The sequence below is a fragment of the Arachis ipaensis genome, chromosome B1, assembly GCF_059453495.1.
Source record: "Arachis ipaensis isolate K30076 ecotype BB chromosome B1, ASM5945349v1, whole genome shotgun sequence".
NCBI classification, from domain to species: Eukaryota; Viridiplantae; Streptophyta; class Magnoliopsida; order Fabales; family Fabaceae; genus Arachis; species Arachis ipaensis.
The window spans coordinates 31,960,609-31,968,816 of record NC_142436.1 but is presented as its reverse complement, the minus strand read 5'-3'; the positions used below and the strand labels follow the sequence as shown (position 1 = coordinate 31,968,816).

At 36.0% G+C, this 8,208-nt stretch overlaps 1 non-coding gene across 1 annotated transcript; it reads right to left on the bottom strand.

The window, feature by feature from the left end:
• Positions 1 to 1,567: 1,567 nt before the first annotated feature.
• Positions 1,568 to 1,671, bottom strand: LOC148576129 (small nucleolar RNA R71). Its single transcript, XR_015904108.1, has one exon. It is a non-coding gene; the product is annotated as a small nucleolar RNA R71 (small nucleolar RNA).
• Between the last annotated feature and the right edge of the window lie 6,537 nt (positions 1,672 to 8,208).

The window sequence follows — 8,208 nt, the reverse complement described above, 5'->3', positions numbered from 1 at the left end:
TTCAAAGTGTTCTTGCATGCATTTTTGTTTTGATCTTAAATTTTTATGTTTTGCTTTATTTTTGTGTTTTTCTCTCTCATCATTAAAATTTCAAAAATAAAAAAAAAATATATCTTTCCCTTATTTTGCTCATATTTCGAAATTTTGAATTGATTTAGTCAAAAGTTTTAAAATTTGGTTGTTTCTTGTTAGTCAAGTCAAAATTTCAAATTAAAAATTCTATCTTTGTCAAATCTTTTTCAAAAATTAAATCTTTTTCATTTTTTTAGTATTTTTGAAAATTCTAAAAATTTGATTTTCAAAATCTTTTTCTTATTTTTATTTCATATTTTCGAAATTAATGCTAACATTTAATATTTAGATTCAAAAATTTGTTGTTACTTGCCTATTAAGAAATGATCAATCTTTAAATTCTAAAATCATATCTCTTAGTTTCTTATTAGTCAAGTAATCAACTTTAATTTCAAAAATCAAATCTTTTTAAATTCCTTTTCAAATTTTTTCAAAATAAATTTCAATCATATATTTTTCAAAATCAATTTCAAAATTTTTTCTAACTTCTTATATTTTCAAAATTGATTTTCAAATCTTTTTCAATTAACTACTTGACTTTTTGTTTGATTTAAAAAGTTTACTATTTCAATCATATCTTTTTCAAAACCACCTAACTACTTTTCTCTCTCTAATTTTCGAAAATCACTAACCACTTTTTTCAAAATTCTTTTTCTAATTTTAATTTATTTTCTCTCTTAAATTTTTGAATTATAACTAATAATTAAAATAAAAACAAAAATATTTTCCTTTTATTTTAATTTAAAATTCAAATTCTCTCTCTCTCATCTCTTTCTATTTATTTATTTACTAACACTTCTCTTCTTCTTATAATTCGAACCCTTTCTCCCTCTCTGTGTTCGAATTCTTCATCTTCTCTCTTCTTCATTCTACTCTTCTATTCTTCTACTCACATAAAGGAATCTCTATACTGTGACATAGAGGATTCCTATTCTTTTCTGTTCTCTTCTTTTTTATATGAGCAGGAGCAAGGATAAGAATATTCTTGTTGAAGCTGATCCAGAACCTGAAAGGACTCTAAAGAGGAAGGTAAGAGAAGCTAAAGCACAACACTCTGGAGTGGACCTGACAGAATTTTTCGAAAAAAGAAGAGATGGCCGAACCCAACAACAATGGTGGAGATGCAAGGAAGATGCTTGGTGACTTTATTGCACCCTCTTTTGACTTTTGTGGAAGGAGCATCTCAATTCCTGCAATTGGAGCAAACAACTTTGAGCTTAAGCCTCAATTAGTTTCTCTGATGCAGCAGAATTGCAAGTTTCATAGACTTCCATTGGAATATCCTCATCAATTTTTAGCTGAATTCTTACAAATCTGTGACACTGTTAAGACCAATGGGGTTAATCCTGAGGTCTACAAACTTATGCTTTTCCCCTTTGCTGTAAGAGACAGAGCTAGGACTTGGTTGGACTCACAACCTAAAGATAGCCTGAACTCTTCGGAAAAGTTGGTCAATGCTTTCTTGGCCAAATTCTTTCCACTTCAGAAGTTGAGCAAGCTTAGAGTGGAAGTCCAAACCTTCAGACAGAAGGAAGGTGAATCCCTCTATGAAGCTTGGGAAAGATACAAGCAATTGATCAGAAGGTGTCCTTCTGACATGTTTTCAGAATGGAGTATCATATGTATATTCTATGATGGTCTGTCTGAATTGTCAAAGATGTCATTGGACCACTCTACTGGAGGATCTCTTCATCTAAAGAAGACGCCTGCAGAAGCCCAGGAACTCATTGAAATGGTTGCAAATAACCAGTTCATGTACACTTCTGAAAGGAATCCTGTGAATAATGGGACTACTCAGAAGAAAGGAGTTCTTGAGATTGATACTCTGAATACAATATTGGCTCAGAACAAAATATTGACTCAGCAAGTCAATATGATTTCTCAGAGTCTGTTTGGAATGCAAGCTGCAACAGGCAGTACTAAGGAAGCTTCCTCTAAAGAAGAAGCTTATGACCCTGAGAATCTTGCAATGGAAGAGGTGAATTACATGGGAGAATCCTATGGAAACACCTATTATCCTTCATGGAGGAATCATCCTATTCTCTCATGGAAGGATCAGCAGAAGCCTAATCAAGGCTTCAATAATAATAATAATGGTGGAAGAAATAGGTTTGGCAATAGCAAACCTTTTCCATCATCTTCTTAGCAACAGACAGAGAATTCTAAGCAGAGCCACTCTGACTTAGGAACTGTAGTCTCTGATCTATGTAAGACCACTCTTAGCTTCATGACTGAAGCAAGGTCCTCCATTAGAAATTTGGAGGCACAAGTGGGTCAGCTGAGTAAGAAAGTTACTGAAATCCCTCCGAGTACTCTCTCAAGCAATACAGAAGAGAACCCAAAAAGAGAGTGCAAGGCCATAACTATAACCAACATGGCCGAACCTGGAGAGGAAGAAAAGACAGTGATTTCCAATGAGGAAGACCTCAATGGACGTTCATTGGCCACTAATGAGTTCCCTATTGAGGAACCAAAGGAATTTGAGGCTCATACAGAGACCATAGAGATTCCACTGAACTTACTGTTGCCATTCATGAGTGACGATTAGATTCTTGCCAGTAAAGAATTTAAAAAAATAATCGTGTTATAGGTATAGTTTCTAAACCAACAGAGAATCCTTTCGTACAAAAATTTTGGTTGTCACTTAAGCAAACCCAATAAAATTGATAACCGAAGTATTTAGACCTCGGGTCGTCTCTCAAGAAATTGCAGGGAAGTATGATTTATTATTAGTTATGGAAAAAGGTATATTTTTGGGTTTTTAAAATAGAGAACAAGTAATTTAAATGGAAAGAAAAATAAATTAATAATTAGAAAAATCTCTTGGCAAGGTATGAGAACTGGAAATCCTATCCTAGTTATCCTTATCAGGTGTGATGAGAATTGGATTTTGCTCCCACTTAGTTAACCCTTACTAAATAAAGGAAATTCAAGTGGACCAATCAATTTGATCCTCAAGTCCTAGTCAATTCCTATAGAAAGACTAGCTTTAGAGCGATCCAAATCAATCAGCAATCCCAATTTTCAATCAACTGCTGAGTCTGATAACTCAAGTGTTACCAATTACTTAACCAAATTCAAAAGAGTAAAATAAATATAAATTAAATTGGAAGCATCATAAATAGAATAAAATAATCATAAATCTGAAATACCTCAAATTGGATTTAAACATAAATTCAAACCTAACATGAAGAGTTCATAAGCCAAATTGGCTAAATAAGTAATTACCAAGAGAAATAGAGCAACTAAAGTAATAGAATAAATAAAAGTAGATAAGAGAAACTAAATTTAAAAGAACATAGAACCTGGAATGCAGAAGAAGTAAACCTCACCTTTAAGAGAAATCCTAATCCTAAATCCTAAGAGAGAGGAGAGAGCCTCTCTCTCTCTCTCTAAAACTACATCTAAAACCTAAAATTATGAATATGAAAGTTGTCTCTTGTTGTGATTTGTTGAATGAATACATTCCCCCACTTTATAGCCTCTAATCTGTGTTTTCTGGGCCGAGAACTGGGCCGAAAACAGCCCAGAAATCGCTGATTGCGAATTCTGTCACGCTGATTTTCGCAGATGCGATGCGTGCGCGTGATGCACGCGTCCGCATCATCTATCCTCAGAACAACCATAGCAAATTATATATCATTTCGAAGCCCCAGACGTTAGCTTTCCAACACAACTAGAAGCGTCTCATTTGGATCTCTGTAGGTCAAGTTATGACCGTTTGAGTGCGAAGAGGTCAGGCTAGACAGCTTAGCAATTTCTTCAACTTCTTGTATTCCTTCCACTTTTGCATGCTTCATTTCCATCCTCTAAGCCATTCCTGCCCTATAAACCCTAAAATCACTTAACACACATATCACAGCATCTAATGGTAATAAGAGAGGATTAAACATAGGAAATTTAAGAGCACGAAGCATGTTTTCAATCATAGCACAAAATCAAGAAGGAAATTGTAAAACCATGCATTTTGTATGGATAAGTGTATGAAAGATTGATAAAATCCACTCAATTGAGCATAAGATAAACCATAAAATAGTGGTTTATCAACCTCCCCACACTTAAACATTAGCATGTCCTCATGCTAAGCTCAAGAGAAGCTATAAAGAATGAAGAGGAATGGTAGAATGTATGAAATGCAGCCTATCTATATGAATGCAACTACATGCAAAATGCTTTCATCTACTTGGTTAAAAGTAAAAAAATATTTTAAGAACAAATATGAACTGGATTTCACTAATTCAAATCACAGAATAAAGTACAAGTAAACTTGCAGAAGAAAATAGCTCATGAAAGCCGGAAATAAAGAATCGAGCATCGAACCCTCACTGGAAGTGTATGCACTCTAATTGCTCAGGTGTTTAAGGTTCGATCTCTCAATTCTCTACTAACCTTGCTTTCTATGGCTTGCTCTTCATCTAACAATCAACACTAATTTGATGTACAAATACATATATCAAGAGGTCTTTTCAGGGTTGTAACGGGGTTAGGGTCAAGGTAGGATTGTATTTGGCCAAGTGGACTAAAATCTGAATCCTTAATTAACTTAAACTTTTTCCCACCTAACTTAAGACAATCTATGTAATCAAAGTACAAAACCTAACAATCCATTAACCATGTTTTCCACATATTCATGCATCCTGATTCGAGTACAGTACATATGCATTGCTTTCACCATTTACTTTGGGGCATTTTGTCCCCTTTTACTTATTTGCTCTTTTTCTTTTCTTTTTCTCCTTTTTTTTCTTTTCCTTTTTTTTTATATATATACCTATATTTTTTTATTTTTTTCTTTTTTTTTCTCAATGCATATGATTAAATTATTGAATGGATGAACATGTCCTAAACATTTCTTTCACATTTTCATAAAGAAGTTTAACATACTTAATTTCCAAAACCAAACGTTTCCAAACCCACTTTTCTCACACTTAATTCATGAGCACTCTCACTAGTCTAAGCTAAACAAGGATTCAAATTAAGGACATTATTGTTTTTCTCTTTGAGTTAGTGATGAGCTAAAGTAAAGAATAAAAGGGGTAAAATAGGCTCAAATTGGTTTGCAAAGGATAATGAAAGGTTAAGGCCATATGGATATGTAAGCTTAGTGAAACAAGGCCTCAATCATATAAGTGCATGCATACATCAAACCATGGAAATATAGAATTAAGCAAGACAAAGATCACAATTTTGGAGAGAAAAACACACACCAAAAATAAAATATTGGTTGATAGAATATAACTGATTCAAATAGGCTCAAAATCTCATTGGTTTTGTATGTTCGAGCTCTAAACCATGTTCCAGTATAATATTCCTTCAAACAAGTTTACCAAAAATTTTAAATCAAATTAGTGAAATGTTATAAAAAGTTTCTTGAAAAAGAAAATATTACTTTAACCAAGTGGTGGTAAAATATGCTTAAAAACATGCAAATGCAACAATGAACAAACAAAGAAAATAAAACATTGGTGTTTGAGAAGGAAATAACTAACCCACGGAAGTCGGTATCGACCTCCCTACACTTAAAGATTGCACCGTCCTTGGTGCATGCTAAGATGTGCAAGTGGACGGGTGGTTATAACTGATGCTTTTCTCCAAGGATTATGCAGATGGACTTGTTTGTCTCCCCATTAGAAGTTTCTCTTTTCCTTTCTCGGTTGCCAGCCTGAAAGAAGAGGAAAAGGAAGAAAAAATAACCCAGAAATAAAGATAAGAAAATAAATAAAGTCTGGGTGGGTTAATGCTAAATAATGAGGGTCTCAACTACATGGTAGCTACAACATGCAAGTGAGAAAATAATAGAAGCACATGGCATACCAGTGGTGTAAAAATTGCAACAAGGGGAGAGAGTGTGGGTAATGAGGGACAATATAAATCCATGTCAATGCAAAAGGGATACAGGTAACATAAAAGATTGGCAGTGACAGATAAATAATATCATCCAACAGTGTAAAAAAAGTCACTAAGCACCAAAATAATACCAGAAAAGATACAACAGTTGAAAAAGAAAATTTAACACCAATAGAAAAAATAATAAATTTAGAAAAGAAAATAAAAATATGCACAAAAATGCAATGAATGAAAGTATGCAAATTAAATAAAATAGAACGGAAGTGAAGAGGGATGAGAGGTTAAAGAGATGAAGAAGAAGTAAGTGAGAAAGAAGGGAGAAAGAAGGAGAAAAGATGGAAGTAAGAAGAAAGAATGATAATAGAAAGATAAGTAGGATTGGAGAAGAAAAGATAGGAATTCTGGCACTGATCTGGATAAACTGTGTGTCGTATGTGACGTGGACGCGTAGGACACGCGTTCGCGTGATTGGCGATATTTGCAAGTGATGCGGACGCGTGGGGCACGCGTTCGCGTGACTTGGTTTGTGCTAGTGGCGTGAGAGAAGCCTCGCGTTTGCACGACTTTCTATTTTGTTTGTATTTTGCCAAAATTTTTGGGTGACGCGTGTGCGTGGGTGACGCGCACGTGTGAAAGGCGTTTCTTTTAAAACTGAGGTGGACCCGTAGGGCACGCGTTCGCGTGGTAGGGCTTGTGCTTCTAGCATGATTCCAGCCCCACTCCATCATAACTTGCTGCCATACACCCATTTGCGTTGATTTTGCAAGGTCACGCGTTCACGTGGGGGACGCGATCGCGTGGGAGGCTCTTTTTCAAAATGACGCGGTCGCGTGGGCATGTTTGTGCCTAATGCATGCCTCTAGCCACGCTTTCGCGTGACTCTCTGCTTTCTTTCTTCTCGTGTCCAAGGCACATATGACGCGGACGCGTCAATGATGCTTACGCGGTGCGTGCCTCTTTTTCCTTTTTTTTTTAATGCAGTATGCAGAATGCAAAATGCAGAATGCAAATGATTATGCAGAAATTATGAATAAACATGAATGAAAATAAAATAAAATAAAACTAAGAACAAAAAGGAAAGATTATACCATGGTGGGTTGTCTCCCACCTAGCACTTTTAGTTAAAGTCCTTAAGTTGGACATTTGGTGAGTCCCTTGTTATGAAGGCTTGTGCTTGAACTCATCCAGGAATCTACACCAATGTTTGTAATTCCAATGACCTCCGAGATCCCACACTAATTGCATAAAGCCTTCAAGCAAGTTAAAGCAAGTGACAAGGCCCCAAGAGTGTTGATTGTTGGAATGAATTCTGGGGTCCCAAACCTTGCTTTTGCACCCGTCTTTGCCTTGATCATCATTGTTTCGACCGAGTGACATGCAGTGTAAATTCTCACTGAGACATCCAAATAGTTTCCTAGACCCATTCAATTGAGAATTGTACCAACCTTGTACTTCAATTTGGAGTATGCAACCATATTGAATCTTGCATGACAATTCCTGCCACTAACCATCTCCCGCTTGCACTTATAGCCACAAAGAGCTCTAAGTTGCCCATCCGTCTCAAGAAAAGCATATTCAAGTGAGCTGATTAGGCTTAGAGATGAAAGATTTACCCACTTGAATGAAGGGATAGATGGTGATGGCTTTGGGGGAGAGGTCTCCAACAACTTTGGCAAGATGATTTCCAGCTCCATTCCCTTGAGCTCTTCCTTAACAACTTCCACCTCCTTGCAAGCTTCTTCAATTTCAACCTCTTTCTCTTGGTAGCTTTCTTCCAATTCAATCTCTTCTTCATTGTTCACCAAGGGCATGGGAGGTTGTGCTTTTTCTTCTTTGATCTCCATATCTAGTCCAATGGGAGAGGATTCAAATGTAGATAAGAATTTATTGATGATTGAATCCATCTCTTGATCATCCCCTTCAAAGTCTTCAACCATGATATGTCTTGGAGGTTTTACACCCTCCTCAACATCAATTTCAAACATCTTGGAAGGAGGCTCTAGGACTTGACTTTCCCATGGAGGATCAGTATTTCCTAAGTCTTCAACCGCTTCTTCCTCTTCAATAATTACGGCTTCCTCCAGTTGTTCTAGTACAAAATCAAACTCCTCCTTGATGTCTTCCACTTCATGATAATTTTTCTCAAGGGTGGTGGTGCATGGATGTTCTTCCATAAAAGGTGGTGGTGCACCAAAGCTTAAGGGCTGAGTATTCGAGGTGGAGGATTGGTCCATGCGGGATATAAGTGCTTGAAAAGTAGAGGTGAGACTAGTGATAGAGGTAAGTGTGGTA